Raw genomic sequence first — 21,046 nt, forward strand, 5'->3', positions numbered from 1 at the left:
TACGTACCTTTCATAACTGTTGTTCTTTGAGATGTGTTGCTCATGTCCATTCCATTACCCGCCCTCCTGCCCTCTATCAGAGTTCTGGCAAGAAGGAACTGAGAGGGAGTAGGGCTGGAGGTGCCTAATATACTGACGCATGAGCGTGGCACTCCCGAGGGTGCCATAGCTGGCCCTACAGATACCGCTAAGGCAAAAATCTCTGACGACTGTACGTGGGCTCATGCACACCTAGAATGGAATGGACATGAGCAACACATCTTGAAGAACAGCAGCTATGAAAGGTAGGTAACTGGTTGGGGTTTTTTTTGCAAGAGCTGAGCATGCTGATTTTCCCACAATTTAGCACAGTGAGATTGGCCTGGGATGTGGGAGGCCCAGGTTCAATTCCTCCTCTGCCAGAGGTTCTCAAACCTCTCAAGGGAATGCTCCAGCCACTGGGCTATGGGGTATTCTGTTGTAGGGCTTCCTCACTCTCTCCTGTTGAAGCTGTTTCACTGAGGATAAACACAGCCATTGGGCCGGAGAGAGGAGATGGCTCTGTAATCCAGTGGTTAAGGCTCCCATGTGGGAGAGCTATGACCCTGATCTTGTCCCCCTGCTCCAACCTAAGAACATAAGAATGACCATACTGGATCAGACGAGTAGTCCATCCAGCCCAGTATCCTGTCTTCTGACAGTGGCCAATGCCAGGTGCTTCAGAGGGAATGAACAAAACAAGCAATCATTGAGTGATCCATCCCCTATTGTCCCCTCCCAGCTTGTGGCAAACATGAGTTTAGGGACACCCAGAGCATGGGGTTGCCTCCCTGACTATCTTGGCTAATAGCCATTGATGGACCTGTCCTCCATGAACTTATCTAGTTCTTTTTTGAACCCTACTATAACTTTGGCCTTCACAACATCTTTTGGCAATGAGTTCTACAGGATGACGGTGCAAAGTACTTCCTTTTGTTTGTTTTAAACCTGCTGCCTATTAATTTCATTGGGTGAACCCCGGTTCTTCTGTTATATGAAGGAGTAAATAAGACATCCTTATTCACTTTCTCCACACCAGTCAAAATTTTCTAGACCTCTGTCATATCCCCCCTTAGTCGTCTCTTTTCCAAGCTCAACAGTCCCAGCCTTTTTAATCTCTCCCCATAGGGAAGCTGTTCCATATCCATAATAATTTTTGTTGCCCTTTCTGTACCTTTTCCAATTCTAATATATCTTTGTTGTGGGGGAGGGGGGTGACTAGAACTGCCCACAGTATTCAAGGTGTCGGTGTACCATGGATTTATATAGAGCCATTATGATATTTACTGTCTTATTATCTATCCCTTTCCTAATGGTTCCTAACACTGTTCGCTATTTTTGACCGCTGCTGCACGTTGAGCGGATGGTTTCAGAGAACTATCCACAATGGCTCCAAGATCTTTTTTGAGTGGTAACAGCTAATTTAGACCCCATCATTTTGTGTATATAGTTGGGATTATGTTTTCCAATGTGCATGACTTTGCATTTATCAACATTGAATTTCATCTGCCATTTTGTTGCCCAGTCACTGTTTACCCTCTTTTCCAGATCATTAAATATGTTCCAGATTTATGAATATGTTGAATTGCACTGGTCCGAGTACAGATCCCTGGGGGACACCAATATTAACCTCTCACCATTTTGAAAACTGGCAATTTATTCCTACCCTTTATTTTCTGTATTTTAATCAGTTATTGATCCATGAGAAGACCTTCCCTCTTACCCATGATGGCTTACTTTTTTTAAGAGCCTTTGGTGAGGGAGCTTGTCAAAGGCTTTCGGAAGATCTAAGTACACTATATCCACTGGATCACCCTTGTCCACATGTTTATTTGACCCGCTCAAAGAATTCTAAAAGCTCGCTGAGGCATAAGTTCCCTTTAAACAGCCATGTTGACTCTTCCCCAACAAAGCGTGTTCATCTATGTGTCTGATAATTCTGTTCTTTAATATAGTTTCAACCAATTTGTTTGGTACTGAAGTTAGGCTCACTGGCCTATAATTGCCAGGATTGCCTCTGGAGCCTTTTTAAAAAATTGATCTCACATTAGCTATCCTCCAGTCATCTGGTACAGAAGCTGATTTAAATGATAGGTTGCATACCACAGTTAGTAGTTCTGCAATTTCATGTTTGAGTTCCTTCAGAACTCTTGAGTGAATACCATCTGGTCCTGGTGACTTATTACTGTTTAATTAATCCAATTTGTTCCAAAACCTCCTCTATTGACACCTCACTCTGGGACAGTTCTTCAGATTTGTCACCTAAAAAGAATGGCTCAGTTGTGGGAATCTCCCTCACAACCTCTGCAGTAAAGACCAATGTAAAGAGTTAATTTAAGCCATATCTACACTAGCAAGCTTACAGTGGCACAGCTGTATCGATGCAGCTATGCTGCTGCAAGATTGCTCGTGTAGCCGCTCTACACTTGCAGGAGAGAGATCTCCCGTCGACATAATAAAACCACCTTCACGAGTGGCAGTAGCTATGTCGGCAGGAGAAGCTCTCCTGCCAAGGTAGCGCTGTCCACACCGGCACCTCTGTCAGTGTAATTTATATCACTCAGCGGTGTGTTTTAGGGAAGAGATCAGAAACTGGATGCTGGGACGCCCAGATGGAAGCAGGCAGTGCACATGCCCAGAAGCAGGAGCGCAGGAAAACGGAGGCACCAAGTGACTTCAGACATTGCATTGGAGCCAAAACTGGGCTGTAGGTGCCTAAGTCTGGGGGTTACCCGCCTATGTCCTTTTGTGGCTCCCATCTTTAGTCTCCCTGGCCATCAGTTTCTCCTCTGTAAAACAGGGATAATAGCACTTCCCTGCCTCACAGGCTGTGTTGAGGGGCACTTAGGGGCCATGGGGGCCATACAGGTACCTCAAGCAGAGATACCTGTGACAATGCCAAGCCTCCCTGGCTTAGGAGCTGTATCATACAGCGCTAGGCTGTGCTAGCAGGCAGTACCCAATATGCTGTCTGCGTAACTCCAATCTTTGTGTGTAGCCTTGGGGGTGGTTAGAATTGGAAGTAACATTATGGGATGTCTGTGGTCTAATGGATGGATAATGAGGCTTAGGAGTTGGCTTGCCCACTGGTTTTGTGTGATTTTTTGTGCAGGCTGCATAAGCCTAACTTCCAAAGCAGCCTTTGGTTTTGTTTGTAACATTTTCAAAAACGTGCGAGTGAGTTAAGACCAGGGTTGTATAGGGATGCAAGTGCCTGAAGATGCAGATAGGTGCTCTGTGGGATTTTAAAAGCAGGCTCCTAACTTCCCATTGATTTCTAAGCCCCTTCTGAGAATGGGACTTGGGTTCCTAGATCACTTAGGTGTTTTTGAAAATGTTATCTTAAATGTTTGAAAATGCCTCCCAGTGGAGGGCAGCAGTGGTGCTTCAACCTGCCTTTCCTCGCAGACACAGCTGTTCCTGTTGGCCTAGCCGCCTGCAAATTGCTCCTTCTGAGACTCCAGTTCCTTAGCCTTTTAACTTACCTCATAAAGATGGCATTTTCAAAGCACCTAGCACTGGCCTAACTCTGCTCCCATTGAAGTCAGGCGTAAAACTCTCATTGACTTCGCTAGGAGCAGAGTGAAGCCAGTACTGCGTTCCCACCAGATATATATGTAAAACTCTTGGAATTAACTAGATGTGTGCCAAACACAAACAGCTTACCCATATTACTTCAATTTTCAATCCTCCCTCCTCCCCCACAATATATACATACTGTCTGCACTTTTGTCGCACTTGTGACTATAAGTAGAGCTGGTCGGGACATTATTTTGGTGTCCCAGCCCCACCCCCCCCAAAAAAGCCAATGAAAACAGTTTTTCATTTTTCTTCAACATTTTTCTTCAGAACATTTTGGGTTTTCATCAGAAAACAAAAGCCTAAAAACAGGTTATTTTTTTTTTCAAATTTCAGCAACATAAAGCTAAAAAATTTCTGCCAGAAACCACTTTTTCTTTTGTTTTAGTGGAGATTGTTTTGTTTTCAGTTGATGAAACTAAAAAAATAATCAGTTTCAGATTTATTTTCAGTGGAAAACCTGAAACAGGTACTCAAAACTGTAGCTGTCCTGTGTAAGTCTTCCATTTTGATGAGAAAGCCATTAAAATTGGGTTGAAAGAAATATTTCAACTGGGTATAATTTTCCAGTGTCCGAGGTAGGGATCTAATCCCCTGAGGTGTTTGTAATGGGCCTTGCATAGAAATGATGTATTATTTTGTCTTGATTGAGGTGGAGATTTTCAAATGCACAGTGGGCCAGGTAGACACCCAACTCTCCTTGAAAGTCAGTGGGAGTCGGGTGCCTTAGCTCCGGGTTGTACCTTTGAAAATATCCCCCGTATTCCATAGCTTCATAGAGTTTAAGGGGAAAGAGACTTTTAGATCTAGTCTGACTTCCTGTAAAACCCAGGCCTGAAATATTTACCCAGTTACACTTATATTGAGCCCAATAACTTGAGTGAGACTAAAGCATGTCATCCTCAGGAGACTATAGGTACCTAGGCAGAGAAGAGGGGAAAAGAGGGGCCACTGATGTCCGAGGCTGCTGCCATGGCAGGGAATTGATTAGGTGAGAGATGCCCGGATGATCCCAGCAGGTGATCCACACCCCAAGCTGCACAGGCAGGCAGCAAATCTCCAAGGTTCCTCCAATCAGACTGGGGGGAAAATTCCTGCCAGCCTGCACATCTGGCAATTAGTTGGATCCTGAGTATGTGAGCAAGATCCACCAGTCAGGCATCTGGAAAGGATTCTCTGTACCACTTCAGAGCATTAGTCCATCCTATCCAGTGGCCTGTCTCCAGCTGTGGCTAATCCCTGATGCTTCAGGGGAAGACAACCTCCAGCTCCCTGTCCCCTGCAATACATCTGGCCAGGTGTGCAATGGGGAAATTTGTAGTGTCATAGCAATCAGGGATCAGGGTCCTGTTATGGTAGGTGTGGGTCACACACATGGTTTGTATAAATAATCAGTTTAAATTAATAAGAAATTGGAATCCACATAATGCTTCAGCCCCCAAAGAAGTTATAAGAAATGGAGGGTGGGGAGCCTTACCTATAGCAGACATTAGCTGTCCCTCCTGCAATGCTAGAGGAGGTACCCACTCCTTAAATGGACATGTAAAGTAAATGGATGAGCAACTGCTAGCCAATGTGAGTACATTTGCAGAATTGAGTCCTGAGTCTATGTGAGATCACAGACCAAATCGGAGATTGTATTGCAAGACCCAGAAATATCACCTTCCTGTTTTCTTCACGTATCTGCTGGAAGGTTTCAGTAAGAAGTTCACAGACCAGTCATACTTACATGATCCCCAAATTATATGTGACATACTTACTTATGACACCCTTTGCTTACCAACTGTCATACAATTGGCTGACACAGCATCATGTGACTGAAAAGAGTTTTGCATTATTGCTCTCCTAGCTAGTCAATAGCTTCTGGCACCAGCAAATATTGACCAGCTACACATTTGCTGAGTGGAGGTCACATGGCCTTTCGACCTGAAATATAAAGGAGGATAACTTGGATGCTGTAGAGGATATGGGAGTGGAGACATTTTAGCTTATTCTACCCAGAGCTTTCAGGGGGCCAGTCCCAGGCTTTTAAGGCATCAGCCACACAAACACGAAACAAAACATGTGATGCATAAGCGACACAGAAAGAAAAGCAGTAATAACATTTATTGAGTTGAGACAGCAGCTCAGTATGGTATCATGGAGAGAGACACAGCCTAGTCCAGGGGTAGGCAACCTATGGCACGTGTGCCAAAGGCAGCACGCGAGCTGATTTTCAGTGGCACTCATATTGCCTGGGTCCTGGCCACCGGTCCGGCGGGCTCTGCGTTTTAATTTAATTTTAAATGAAGCTTCTTAAACATTTTAAAAACCTTATTTACTTTACATACAACAATAGTTTAGTTATATATTATAGACTTATAGAAAGAGGCCTTCTAAAAATGTTAAAATGTATTACTGGCACATGAAACCTTAAATTTGAGTGAATAAATGAAGACTTGGCACACCACTTCTGAAAGATTGCCGACCCCTGCCCTAGTCCAAGTGGTTTATAAGCTAAGACCTAGTTTTATGATTAGCTGACTGCCATCTGTCTATCTTGTCCAGCACTCTGAGCACAGTAGTAGCACTGGGCCAGGTCCTGGTCCGCTTGAAATTGATGGAGGTTGTATCATGTAAGACTTTGGTCCTGCAAGTAGAGTTGCATTGTGGGGGTGGGGGAAGATGACCCTTGCTCCCTAGCAGAGCCCCATGGAAATCAACAGGGTGCTGCGTGGGTCCCTCACATGCTCCGGGATTGCAGGAGATGCTCAGCGGATATGATTTTTTAAAGTGAACATGAAGGACTGTAAGAACTGAGGGAAAAACATCATGGTCAGTGTGTGGGTTCATAGCACCTGCCCAGGTTTGCACAGTGCTTTGAGAGTGCTATAGATGTGCTTAGTATTATTACATGATCCTATTATTAATTAATTATTATCTGAGACAGCTCCCACTATTTGTCCTGGAGTTCTGTTACTAAGAAGGTCACGTCATGCAGTGAGCTAAACCCAAACTTTGTCAGACGGTAAACAGCCTGAGACAAGTGATACAAAAATACATTATTAAAGAATGTAATAACACATCCCCTGGCCAGCGGGGTAATGTGTATAAGGATGAAGGTCTGCATCATGTGTTGAAAGAAAACAAAAGGGACCTGCAGCTTAATTATATCTTGATAGTCAATTTCTGAATTTTTGCTGTAATCTTCACTCTCAATCAATCCCCCAAGTAATATATCCCTTTTAAGGGGGCCTTATAGCAGTTAGCAGAAGCTATATAGGCATATATATATATGCCACCTATATATAAACATTTATATATATATAAACATATATATATATCTATGTGCCCAAGGTATGTAATAAAAATACAATACATGAACACATTGCATTATACTGAGGGCCTATGTCATGTATTGATAATGTACAGAGACTAGTATGAACAATTTCAGCTCAGAATAGCTTGAAATGCCACAGAAAGCTGCGCTCTGAGTCCAAGCAATCTGAATCGATTGAGGAAAGCTAAACCATCAAGCTCTCTCTCACACATCTGTATCTACATGTTATAATAATAATAATAATATAATAAAAAGGATCTTCAAAGTTTAGCACGAGTACCACAAGTGGTCTGTTGAAGTATTTACACCTCTAAAGGAACCACTGGGAAAACCTTTATTCATAAAAAAAAGGCTCCACAATGAATCAGCCCATGTGCTGGAAATATTTTGTGGCGAGGCACAGGGAGCGTGTTTTCACCAGGAAGCAGCGTGAACCTCAGTATTATACCAAACCCCCGCCGGGGAAAGTTCCGAACGGGCCAGTTTAACAAAGCCCCAAATAAAAATCACATCCCCCCTGAGAAGCAAGCCCGGCTGGGCTAGCACCTCCCCAGGCCGGCTTGCTGAACGCCGGCTGGGCGAAGTTTCGCATCTCACTTTGGGGTTTGTTTTTATTTTGTTTAAAGGGGAAGGACGGTGATAAACTAAAAGTTGCTTTTCAAGGTGGTGGCGGTGGCGGCGGAACACAAGGAGAGAGCAAAAAGCGGGAGTACAAGAGACAGCGAGGGATGGCAGAGGGCTTGGGGACTGGGATGTGGCCAGTGGGAATGCAGCGGCAGCAGCCACGGTGCAAGTTAATCAGATAATAATCAAAGCGATTGCATAAAAACCTCCTTTGGAGGCGGCCTGGCGCTGCCTGCTGGGCTCGAGGAGTTGCCCCGGGCTGCGGCTCACTTTGGGGCTGGCTGCTGGGAAGGGCGGGGGGAGAAGCCTGCGCTCAGCATGCAAAAGAGTAGGGCCAAGGGAACGAGGAGGAGATGGCAGAGGAGGCGGCAGTGGGCAGCCGGCGAGTCGGTCCGGTCCGGGTTTTGCCGGCAGCCCCCGGGCAGCAGCAGCAGCAGCCCTATGCAATGTGGTTCGGCTGTCTATGTACTTCCAGAGCGAGGAGGGATGTAGAGGTGGGTTTGCGGGGAAGGAGACGCTGCCTTGGAGGAGAGACCCCCCCTCCACCCCTTCACTTCTTTTTTTTTTTTTTCAATTTCCCATTGTGAGCCCCCCCTCCCATGCACGCGACCCTTTGATCTGGGCGCCGCAGCCCCCCCCGCCCGGCTGATTTACCCCCCCTCCCCCGCGCCCCACAGGAGGGGAGGGAGACAAACACCCCTCGCCTTGTAAAGAGATAATTTTTTGGCAGGTGTTAATTTTTTTTTTGCATGCTCTGGATTTGGCTCTTTAATCCGGCCGGCGACAGCTCGCGCGCGCGCACACACACACACACACACACACACACACACGCACTGCCCGGAGTGGTGGTGGCTGCAGCTCCCATCCCTCCCTTCTCCTCCTTCCTCCCCCTGCCGCTGCTGCTTCTCCTGCTCTTGCTCCGGATCGCTCTTCCTCCGGTAGGTGCATGAGAGTGAAAAGGCCTCTGTGCTCGCTAAATATGCAGATGCATTCACGGGCGGCGGAAGAGTTGGGGGAAAAGTCTCGGGAAAAAGTTTGCCCTGTAATTTCCCTTCCGTTCAGGTGCTGATCAGTGGCCCAGGGGAGAGGGGGCAGATCAAACCCTTTGCTCCCACCCACCCCCTTATCCCTAACCCCCCTCGTCCCTACCTCCGCCGGGATGGAGAAGTGCTGCAGAAGGTTGGTCTCAGATCACTGGGTCTAGACAAAAAAGGGGATTTTGGGGGGGATGGGATCCTCCACGGGAGATGACCCGTGAGTTCGCCCCAGCCCGGCTGGCACCAGGGGTCCCTGGAGCAGAGACATCCCGGGAAGGGAGGGGGTTAGCCACCCTCTCGCACTTTCCTTTTAAAGTCCCCCCCCCCAAAGGGAAACTAATCGACTCCCCCGGCCCGATTCTTCCAGGTTTGGGTATTTTTTGCGGGGTGGGGCAAACCCCACGCACCGCGATTGGAAAGACACCGGAGAAAGTGACCAGTCCCCTGTGTGTGTGTGTGTGTGTCCGTGTCCTGTAGCGTTCGGAGTCATGTAAGTCCCAGATCTCTGCTGCTTTATTGGGGTTGCTGCCGGGAGCATGGGGGGGGGGAGGGGGGTTGTTGTGGCGGCCGCGAGTACGGGGCGTTTGTTTAATGAGCAAAGTTTTGTTTGCAATATTGAAATTGTCCTTCCTGCCCCCCCTTCTCTCCCCCCCCTTGAGTGAAATTAACAGGAGGGGGAAATGGGATGGCAAATGTCAGTTTCCAACACGGGGCGGTGGCACGGTGGCTGCAGCCAGCCCCCCTATCCCAGGACGCTGCATTATTGATCAGGAGCCCACCCCCTCCTGATCTAATCACTGGTTTGTTTCCCGGGTTACAATGGTGTCTGAAAGCAGCAGGCTGGCTCTAGCTGACCCTTCTGCTTGTGTGAGCCGCGGATTAGAGCGGCGCCCGCTAGCGCCGCTGCAGCTCAGGGGCTGTCAGCAATTCCTAGCCCTGCTTTCCAGGGGCTGGCGATTCAGCAAACAAACCCAGGCCGCCCACCCTCCCTCCCTCGCCTGCCTCCAACTTGCCATGCAGAGCCTGGCGCTGCTGGGGAGAGGGAGGGGACGGTGAGCAGCACAAGGGCGGCTGGTGGCCAGACTTTGGGTTTTCCCGGCTTTAATTTGCCCCCCCCCCCCCTTTTTTTTTTTTTTTTTTTTAAAAACATAGCTGGAGGAAGAGGATTTGGGGCAGAACAGCATTCCCTGGGCTGATCTTTTTCTTTTCTGTAGGTCAGAGGGTATTCAAAGTGTTTGGGTCACTTGTTCAGAGTTTTCTACAGTTTTTTTTTTTTTTTTAAATATAAAAGCAACAGGAGGACTGAGTTTCTTTCATTTATTTTTAAAGCAAATTTTGCATCCACAGAGTAGCTGAAATCTGTCTATTTTGTTGTTGCCCATTTTAGTTTTGTTTCTCAAACTGCAGCCAGTGAGGGATGGCCGGTGTGCAGGATGCGCGGCTCACTGGAACTGAGCCATGTGTGACAAGTAACTTAAGGTTTTTGTTTTTTTTAATCAAGTAATATTTTTCCCCCACTTTGCCTTTGAGTTGGTAATATGCGATTCACACTGGAGCTCCACTCCCCCTGCATTTGATGTGTGGGCACTGAATGTACACTAAGAATAAAAGATTAAATGGAAGCGGATGATTGCAATGTACAATGTGTAATTTATCTAATATGCATCCACAGCGCACGCTGCTAGCTGTAAAGCTGTAGTGTATTTTGCAAATGATTTACTGTACTGTTGATTATTATACAAAACTCTGCTCAATCTTAGCTCAGCTCATTGAGGCCCAATGTTATATCCTCCAATAACCAATGCCCTTCCCATTCCACCCGGTTGTTTGGTTTGGGTCCTTTAATTCTTTGCTCAAATGAGCAATTAAAAAGGAAGTGCTACTTATTCTGGGTCCTAAACATAAACAAAGCTGTACACACATCCAGTGATAACAGATCACATGTGTGCAGAGCTCCATGTGACCCTGATCCAGCAATCTTTGCTCCCATGAGTAGACTCCTTGGAGAGGATGGGATGACTGGCGTGATTTGAGGACTACTTGAGGGAGTAAAGGATCCATGTCCTCTTAGTTGTAGGAAACCTGGGAAATACCGTGTTTTAAAAGAACAACTTAATGGTTGGGATTGCCCCATGTGTAACCCACTGAATTAGGATGTAGGGCACATTTCTTATCACCATGCAGCTTGAAAGATATATTGCATGCAAAGGGCAGGGGCTGGATCTTGCACCACTGAACTCAATGGAAGTTGTGTTTTTGATGCCTTTGGGAATAGGCCCTGACTGATATGACAATGTCAGTGGTCCTTTAATGGTTCCCCTGCCTGGCTTTTCCAGGCTCCTTGGACCCCTTATTCTGTCATGGGGACACTTCCCCACCTTCACTTGCTGTTGCACCTTTTAAAAAAAAAAGTTCTTAAATTGCTGGAAGAAACAAGAAAGGCTAAATTTCCAGGAGCTGCTCCCGCAAAGCTACCCATGAACTTCCATGCTTATGCATGCAGATAGGACCCCGTGACTTCAGATCAGGTAGCTGCCTATACAGGAGCGTGGTTAGGTGTTTCTCTCCCTGATTTGTCTGTCCAAGTGTGGGATTTATTACAAATGCACCCATAGCACCTGGGAGTGAAAATTTGGCCTGCAGGCTACTTCCCTACAAGCAACTGCTTTAAGTAATTGTGTGGGGTCCAGCTTAAACCCACCAAAGCCAGGAAATTCAGAGCTCAGACTGCAACTTCATTGTTAACTCCAACCCCATTTATCCCCTCTGTGTGCTGGAGGATTCCCCAAACACTGGGTGGTCTTCTATGCTGCACCTAGGCATAGGGAGAACTTGGGCTGACAAAGGTCCTAGCCTGAATATACTTGCTTTCACTTAGTGCTACTGTAACTGGGTTTTTTCCTTTTGTTTATTTGTGTGAGGTTTTTAAAAATGTTCCAACAGTTAAATAGCTTTGCTTTAATGTGCGCTTTGAAAGAAGCATGAGCCATTGAAATTGAAGGCCAAATAGCAAGGTGCCTTATTGAGTACAAACCCTTAAGTGTCATTCTCTAAGGCTTCTGCCCACATTGGTGAGGCAGAGAGGGGCGGGTTTAGCTCCCTTTGCTGCCAAGTGTAAATTTATTGCCTGATTTTAGTAGTGTCCCCCTATGGAATTGGGAGCTGTTGGTAACATTTACTGTGTTCCCCTGCAATGGGAATGTCACTTAAATCCAAGTAGGCACCATTGTGTGCCTGTATGCATAGATGTGCATTTTATCAGCCTTATAGACTCAATGATCTGAACTCCAGAGGTTTTTTGGGGGTTAACCCATCAGAGCGTGATAATAAAAGTAAACTAACAAAAGAAGCGCCTGTTGCTTTCTGCTGGTGAGGGTTGACTTGGCTCTGTGGGTTTGAAGTTCTAGTTGCTGTTCTTCCTCTGCACATTAAAGCTAACAAAGTGGCTTATGAGGAAATGACAGTTTAAAGCGCTGGACAAATGAAATCGACATAGTAAATGTTCGGAATCATTTGAAAGTTCGGCTGATTCCATGAATGAAACTCATTGAATGAACTTGCGTGGGAGTTTTGTTTACTGGTGGCAAATGCAAAGTGCACATTGCAAAACGTGATTGCTCTCTGGATTAGAGAGATAATAAAAGAAGATATTAGATGTGTCTGCATTGGGCTAAACAAGGGCATTTGAAGCATGCAGAGGTTATTAAATGGGGGGTGGGAAGGGGAGAAGGCGGTGGTGGTGCAGGCAGTGTGTGTGTGTGTCGTGTGTGCAAGGGCTTTGTACAATGTAAAACTTTTTGAATGGATGCATGCACACATCATTCACAGGTTATCACCACTTTGGTGGGGAAATAGATGAATTGCTTGAGGCTTTGAACCAAGTTGTTACTGACATGGACTTAAGGGCAGAGATCTGAGGAGCAAAGGGACCCAGCTTTGTCTCTGCCAGATGCCACAAGGTTGACTTTGGTGCAATCGTGCTGGCTTATGCTAGCACGGAGTTTGGACCGCGGTGCCTGTGAAATAACATTGGGCCGTGTTACACTCCAGCAGCGTGGGATGCACTGAAGGCTGAGGACTGATCAAGCCAAAAGTGCATGTGTGACATTAACTGGCTGAGGATGTATTTGCAGGTGCCTCTTTCCAAAAACCAGCTTGTTCTTCCTTGATAAAAGATGCAGTTGACATGAGTCGTGCTAGAGGGGGATGCTGAAATGGGTAGGGATTTGTCCAGTGCATCTCACAAGCGGCTTCTATCACAGAGAGGCCAAATTGTCCTCTCCCTAAGCAGGGAAAATGTCCCCTTTGGTTAAGTGTGTCCCCTCCCTGCAGACCCGGTGGCATCTCCTCCATTGGTTTTGGGGAATCAACCCCCCCTGCCCACCCCATAGGTTAGGGAATAAACTCTCCTCCTAAGCAATGATCCAGAGAGAAGGCAGAGGGGAGCACATGGCATTTCCTGACTTGTTCTCACCGGGGCACTCTCAGGCCATGCGTTTGGAGCCCGTGGTGACACAGGGCTCGGTAGGGTGACCAGACAGCAAGTGTGAAAAATCGGGACAGGGGATGGGGGTAATAGGAGCCTATATAAGAAAAAGACCCCAAAATCAGGATTGTCCCTATAAAATTGGGACATCTGGTCACCCTACGCAGCTGCCTGTTGGTATCATTGTTTGTTCCTAAGCACAATGTGGTTTTCTGGTGGTTTCACTTCTGAGCTCCGCCAGTAGCACTTAGGGCCAGACCCTCAGCTGGTGTAAATCAGCATAACCGTACCAATGTCAATGGAGATGATCTACACCCGCGGAGGATGTGGCCCTTTGGCCCATTCAGTTTTCAAAGCTTGGTAACACAGAGCAAGGTGAATTATAAATGAGAGGGTTGGAGGTTTTTTTTGGGGGGGGGGGAGGGGAACTGATTGGCTCTGGGTGGGGGACAGGGTCATATGGGGCTTTTCACCTCTAGGGTGCTGGTTCCAATCTGGCTCCAGTGCAGCAGTGACTGGGAGCCATTTGGTGACATGAGTTGATCATGTTCTCAGCTGAATCCTAGCAAAGCAGGAGCCTGCCCCGCAGAGAGACACTATTGCAAGGGGGGGCTTATAATTTTATTGCAAAATACCAGACATATCACTGGCCGGATCATCTTCTCGGTTACACCAATGTCATGCCGTTGCCTTTAGCAGCGTGGGTCACACCAGATTTACACCACAGTGGAGCAAGTTCTGCTGATATTTTGCTTCTTTCCCATGTGCTTTCTCCAAGGCCAAAGCCTCCAGAGGAGGGCTGGGTTTGGCAAAGGGGCAATGAAGGAATTGGGGGTTTACTGTGTGACATTAAAAGCTCTGAGCCAGACTCACTGCTGGTGTAAACCAGCAGAGTTCTGTGACTTTGCAGAGGATTTGGTCCCCAGCACCTTAGGTGCCATGGAAGACCATACTGGGGAGTGGGTGAATTTGCTGCAGTGCCCACCCTGTGACTGAGCCAGACTCAGGGGTCTGTAGAAAGTGTAGGTGGTGGGGCGGAGGAGAAGGAGAGAGGGAGAAGGCCTGACTTCCACTCACCTTACCTGATTTCCGTTTACTCCAGTCTGACTCCACTAATCTCAGTGCAGGTCCTCCTGATTTACACTGGTGTGCAGGAGAGCAGAATCAGGCCCATTGTGCCTGGAAGGGCCAATCTGGAGATTGAAAGCCAGTGTGAGCCAAGCTCCTGTGAGCGGTTGTGTCGGTTACTCTCCCTGGGCCTGCATCTGCTCTCATGCCACTGGATCCTCCAGGCTCAGGCCCTACGTCTACCTTGGCCAGGTGGCATCTGTGGGGCGGCACAGGTGCATAGCTTGTGCAGACGAGGCATTTGATGGGTGTGCACGCTGGCCTCATTCTGGGCAGTGGTCTGGCCGCTTGAATCTGTTCTTGGGGGTGTAAAAAGGCTGGAGACCAGGCTTCACGTGGGCTTGGGCTGGGGGGTAGCAGATGGTGCAGGTGTGAGTGAAAACTTGGAGGGAAGGGTGCTGTGTTACTGTATCTCTGGCTGCTACCAGCCCCTGGTCCCTTCCACTCCCATCTCCTAGATTTGCAGGCCCGCTGGATCGTGCGAGTGCCATCGCTTCACCATTTACACCAATCCTGGATTTGGCCCCACGGCTTTCCCAGTGGCTGCCCACCCCCTGGCTTTGGGGCCAGATCCTCCAAGGACCTGTAAATCAGGGAGTCCATGGCACTACACCAGCTCACACCCAATGAGGAACTGCCCTGGCCCCCTTGGTGGGAAGTTTCCCTCCCAATGCAGGACAGGTTCTGGTGCTGGGATCCTTAGGATGGGCTGGGGGAGCCTTTGGGAGTGACTGCCACTTTCAGGGTGAGGAGTCTTGAAACAAATCATGCCAAGCCGCCAAGATGGCTGTTTTGAGGCCAGCTCCCTGCTCACCCGTCAGCAGCCTGGCTGGGCACTGGCCCGGATCCCACTCTGTCTGGGACCTAGCAGCAGGCATCTCCTCTGGCACTCTTCTACCTTTGCTATTCAAATGCCTTCCCTGCTTGGGAGACTCTGGATTTCCTGCCGACGTGGTGGTGTGGCTTTCCACACTTTGTCTGGCTGCCACTCCATCATGCGCTTTGATGGCCACATTCAGGCTCACAATGAGGAGGCTGGAGCCAGCCCCCTCCAGTCCTGCCCTCCCCCTCCACCCTCCACATAGATCCACCACTCCCCTCCTCAGGAGGCTGGTTCCGCTGGGGCAGTGCTGACCTGCCCTGGTCTCTCCCCCACCCTCTTCACTGATGGCAAATTTGTTTTCCCAAACCTGGGCACAGGAAGGACCCCTTGATTAAGTGTATTAATAGTTAAACTTTCAGCTCATAGCTTAAACTCACCAGACCACGAAAAGCCTCCATCATGTTTACTCATGCTCTGGTGCTCAACAAGAATATAGTGCTGAAGCTTTCCTCCACCCCCCACCCCCCCAAGCCTCAACTTCAACTTCCAGGAGAGAGAGGGGCCTTTCTGGCACTTTTTTCCCCCAGAGGACCCCGGATCTGGGGGCAATCCCAGCTTTTCCTGTTGGATCCCTCTCCAGCTCTGCGAGCTTTGGTAACAGAGGTGGAGACTGAATTCCTCCCTTGGCCGAAGGAGCATTTAACATTTCCCCCTCTTGCTAGTGCTTTGAATCCTTTTTTTCCTTAATGGAAACCCAAGTTGTCTCCTGTTGGAGCTGGGCAGGTCCAATGGGACTGATCTTTACCCCTCTTTGATGAGCCTGTTTGCCTAGTGACACCCAGCTCCATTGAAATTTACCTCCTGTGGAGTGGAGGAGGATGATTGTTTGTTAAGCCAGTGATGCCCCAGGATCAGGACCCCATTGTGCTCCACACTGCACAGAGTAAGAGACAGTCCCTGCCTTGAATTGCTTACAGTCTGCATAGACCAGACAGACAAAGGGGGAGGGAGGACAGACAAGGTGTAACATAAAAAAGGGAGGCAAATGGCCTCTTAGATCAGCTTTAAGTTTGGTGGGAGATGGAGTGAGTGGGGAGGAGTTGAGTTAACAGGCCTGGGGGGGAGGGGGAAGGACTGGCAATATTGACTGGGGTAGGGGAGGTGGGAATGAGGCTGCAGCGGAGGGGCTGGGAGGGCAGAAGATAAGAGGTGGTTGGAGCAGACAACCAATCAGCAAATAGTGGTGTGTGTGTGTGTGGGGGGGGGGGGAAGCAGCCCCTTTCCCTAACCAGCAAAGTCCTTATGCAGCCAGAGAGGGAGGAAACAATGGAATCTGCTCAGAGCTTTGGGGTCCGACTCCAAGGTGATGTGGACAAGGGGCAGGTCCCAGGGCAGCCAGTGCGTGTGAAGGGGTCAGCAGAGGCTGTGGCAGATCTCACTCCCCATGGCAGCAATCAGCGGCGACTGTGCCGACGCCAGGCCAAGTGGCATCAGCGTAGGGTGACCAGATGTCCCGATTTTATAGGGACAGTCCCGATTTTGGGGTCTTTTTTTTATATAGGATCCTATTACCCCCCACCCCGTCCCGATTTTTCACACTTGCTCTCTGGTCACCCTACATCAGCGTAACAATGGTGTACGTGAAGCCGAGTCCAGCCCGAAGGGGCTCTGAGCCGGTATGGCTTGCACCCCGTTCGGAGCTGCGGTTAAAGGAGGGGAAGGTTCTTTGTGACTCTTGTGCTCGTTGCTTCTCTGCCCATGTTGGGGCAGGACCGGCTTCCCCTCCTGCCTACCTGCGCTGGGTGTTGCCTGAGCGAGCTGGCTGGGCAGGGCCCGGGGAGCCAGTGATTTCTCTGCAGGTAAACGGGGAGCAAGGAACAGAGTGGCCCGTGCGGGGGAGAGCTGCTCTTGCTCGACTGGAAGGGATGGAGGCTTGATGCAGGAGGTCAGATGGGATGATCATCATGGTCCCTTCTGGCCTTAGCATCTATGATCCTCAGAAAGTGTTTCTCTTAAGCCCAGGGTATCCTGTGTGCCCCGGAGCTCTGCAGCCCCAGAGCGGCGTTGTTCTGTGATGGGGGAGCCTCAGTCTTGGATTGGGGGACAGATTTCATTTATTTTGTGGGGGGGGGTTTGCAGAGGGTGAGCCCAGAATTCATTCATAGAGGTGTGGAGCAAAGCAGTAGGTTCAGTTATTAGGGGGTGGTGGGAGAGCCCAGAATGTATTTACTCTGTGTCTATGCTGGGAGGTGTCAGGATTGATCTATTGGTGGGAGAGAGGAGATGTGAGCCTGTAAATCAAACAGGTGTGGGGTTGGGTTTTGTGTGAGCACATGTCTTTCTCAGCCAGGCTATTAGGTTTAATCTTCAGACATGTATATGTTACAGAAGCTTTTGAACCCATTTACCTGCTATGACTTACACATCACCTCTCAGTTCACCCTGCTCTGAGCTCCACACACATCCCAGTTGGTGCAGTGCAGGGGAGTGCTGCATGGTGTATCAGGCACATTCTTAAAAGTCCTCTCTTCTTGGGGTGCCTCTGGTCTTTGGGGGCAGTGGGTATTGGCCCTGAGAGCATTGTCAGTTGTCACACGCCGAGCATTCTTTTCTCACACTGCCCTTCCCTATGTTGGGGAAGCAGGCGGATGGCAACGCAGAGTCTTCTGTGACAATCCATATCAATGCACGGGGCAGCCTGTTATTAGAAGTAGAAAAGGATTTTAAGGTCACAACTTTTTAAAGCAGCAGAATGAAGCAAAGGGGAACCCGTGTATTCTATGGAAGTGGTTGGATCAGCCTACATACCATATTGGGTTAACCACTGAGGTTTGGAACACTCCAAAATTAGTTTTCAGAGATAAACCAAAGGCTTGATTCTGAGACATACACCAGGTTTACCCCATTGCCTTAATTAGGGTTACTCCTGATCTATACTGGCACAAATAAGATCAGAATGAGGATTGGTGTGTGAAAAAGTGATTCCCCTAGCAAACGCGTGCTGCAGAATTGCTTTAATCTATTTTCTTCTGGGTCTCGTGGCCTGTAATCTCTCCTCTCATTCCATATTTTTTCTTCTCCTTTTGTCTGTCACATGGTCAGTGATCTTTCTCACCCAGCTCCCTGGACTCATCTTGGTCTCATCAAAGGGTGCTCCTTTTGTGCTTTGCCTTGATTGGAAAGTGTAATCCTTTCTGGATAATTAATACAAAGGATTTAAAATGTTTGAAAAGTGACTCTGTAAGAGGCTCCGGCATCTGTCCCTTTGATTCCATCTTAGATGTACCCATTTTACAAATAAAAAGTTTTTTTTTTTCCCTAGTCTCCAGCCCTGCAACTTCCCCTGGGATCTGAGAGTCAAGCTGGGTTCTCCCCTTCCTGTGTATCATCACTCGGAATCATAAACTGCTTCTTTAACAGCCACATTCTGGATTCCTTCACGCTTATGCAGTGCTACTAAAGGCACAGCTGCCAATCAGGATATAATTTGGCCAGAAAAATCATTGTTACTGGGGATGGTGCATCAGAAGGGAAATGCCACCTTTTTATGTGTCAGGTGAGAAGATTTCATATGGGATCTATGAGCCAACAAACATGGCTACCCCAATGCCATTTTTATAGTCACTTGTCAAAGAGAGCCCCACTTTATAGCAAATATCGTCACTAAATTGCAAACAGTTGGAACTTCGGGTTACCACTGATGTAGCCAGATTGTGAGCACAGGACTCTGGGAGTTTATAATGTCCGCCATCCCTCCTCTTCCTCTCTGGATGATGCTTATGCTGGGATGTTGCATCTTCCCATTTAAGCTCTTAGAAGTCATAAAAGTTAGAGACGGAAAAGAACCTAGACCACTGAATCTGTCTCTTGTCAAGAGCAAGCGCTAGTTCTCTAGCTAGAGAATGTAGTGGGTAATAAACATCCCTGGCACGTCATTGTGAGACATGGAGCCTTCCATTTCTATGTCACGCTTCAGATCCATCCTAGGGGCTTGATTCTGCTCTCACTTATGCCAATTTTCCAGTGGTGTAACTCCACTGATGCCATTGGAGTGATTCCTGATTTATTGAGCTGTAGGAACAGAATCCGCCCCTGAAAATAATTTCTGGGCCCCACTGGTTGGTGGTTGAGGTTACAACTGGCAAACTATATTTGAATTGCCAAGATATTTCTACAGGGGCCCTAGAGATGCATGTGATCTTATCCCGCGGGCCATGGATCCAGTTCTGCTCACAGGTGTAAATCCAGAGTAACTCCACTGAGTGCTATGGATTTGCTTCAGATTTATGCCAGCGTAACTGAGAGCAGAATTAGGCCCAGTAATTTTTAGACCCATTTGGCCTGGCATAAGCCTGCACAATGTCATTGCAACAAACAAGAATTGCATCCACATGCCCCAGGGCTGATTTTGCCCCAGTGCGCTGAGGTCTTGATGCACTCCCATCCTGGACTCTGACCTCCCTTGACTTCAGTTTCCTTAAGCGCAGCTTTTAAAGTCCTTGATTAGCATGACGTCAGATGGCCATCTAGCAATCCAAGGAAGTGATTCCCTCGGCACTTGGGTGGTGGCTGTATGGTGTTTGAATTTGGGCCTTTAAACCTTGTCTGGGCTAAAGCAGTTCCCATTCCAGTTCATCATGATTTTCAGTTACTTTTCAGGCTTCTTTTTCTTTAATTTTGTGTTCTCATTCCCAGACCTTTTCCCCCGGTTCTCAGTCATTCTCCACCTCACCCTCCCATGTGATGGGTGTTGCTTTGCTTTTGCACATACCTGGCTTTTATAGGTCTCCTTCAACCCTAATCATCCACCTCTTGTCTCCACTCCAGCTGTTGATGTTCTCCACTGGGAGTTTCTCTTTTGAACACCGTTCCTCCATTCTTTTCATTCCTCTGTTATTTAACCTGTCATTCACCTCCGTCACATATGCAGTAGATGCCTCTATCCTTCACCCTGATCATCCTTTTGTCTTCCCCGTGAGACCATGCATCTCTAATGCTCCTTCACTACGGCTGCTCTGAGCCTTTTCCTGAATGCTGCTGGTTCTGCTGCTCTCAGGATGTTCCCAGTGCTGACTTCCCAGCCCTACCATTAGGTGTGGGTGTGAGCTGAAATGCTTCCGTTAGGGTTTTCTCAAGACTCTTTCTGTGTGGGCTTCTTTAATTTGTTAGTTGCAGTCTTGCATCTGTAATTGCACTGAGCAGACATGTCAGTGCCTGGTTCTTGCTGCTCAGTGGTTCTGATTTTAGAATATGGTTTACATGTAGACTAGAACTCTCAGGGTGCATTAGTTTTTCAAGGATTTCTGAGTTGTAAGGGACAGTTTGGTATTGTCAGTCCCAGTGCACATAAGGGATCATATTTACTGGTGTAAATCAGTACAGCTCCTTTAGCTTCGGTGGCGTGCTGCTGATTTACATCAGCTATGGCTCTGGCCCTATGTATTCAAAGTTAGGCCTGTATTTGACATTTCAGTGCCCTAGAATGTCACCCAACTACTGCATTTCTGCCCCCTTGGTTCGTGTGCAGCTGCTGTACCCCTGTGGGCCCTGCTCATCTCTCTAGCTAAGCAGGATCAGGCTAGGTCAGCTCATGGAGGAGAGATCTCCAAGGAAAGCCCATGCTGCTGCTGCCGCTGGAAGTAGTGTTTGTGGTTCAGTAGATGGGGTGATCCCCCTCAGAATCACTAGAGAAGAATGAACGCCCAAGGTGCTGTCTCCTGGATAAAATGGAAACCTGAGGACCTGATTCCTGTGGTCATTAAAGGGTTGGTGGTGCTTCTAGATTCACAGAAGGGACCATTAGATCATCTCATCTGGCCTCCTGTATATCACCGTCCATCACATTTCACCCAGTTACCCCTTTATTGAGCCATGTAACTTGTGTTTGGCTGAAGCATCTTCCAGACAGGCAGCCAGTCTGGAGCTGAAGAGATGGAGAATCCACCACTTGCCTTGATAGTTTGTTCCAGCAGTTTGAGTAAGGGCTTGTCTACACTACAAAGGCTTTGCTGGCACAGCCGTACCGGTGTAGC

The 21,046-nt window shown here is 48.0% G+C and overlaps 1 protein-coding gene across 8 annotated transcripts in view; it reads left to right on the top strand.

The window, feature by feature from the left end:
* Window positions 1-226: 226 nt before the first annotated feature.
* Window positions 227-21,046, top strand: part of CXXC5 (CXXC finger protein 5) — a 107,450-nt gene continuing 86,630 nt past the window's right edge. The window contains exons 1-2 of one of the 8 annotated variants that reach the window (XM_054038410.1): window positions 8,118-8,478; window positions 9,965-10,056. The gene's annotated coding sequence lies outside the window, so the exon portion shown is untranslated. Of the gene's footprint in view, window positions 285-7,857; window positions 8,035-8,116; window positions 8,479-8,956; window positions 9,068-9,964; window positions 10,057-21,046 lie in introns of those variants that run through there. The other 7 variants (XM_054038414.1, XM_054038411.1, XM_054038415.1 and 4 more) reach the window with 7 other exon arrangements.

The sequence above is a fragment of the Malaclemys terrapin genome, chromosome 8 (genome assembly GCF_027887155.1).
Source record: "Malaclemys terrapin pileata isolate rMalTer1 chromosome 8, rMalTer1.hap1, whole genome shotgun sequence".
Classification (NCBI taxonomy): Eukaryota; Metazoa; Chordata; order Testudines; family Emydidae; genus Malaclemys; species Malaclemys terrapin.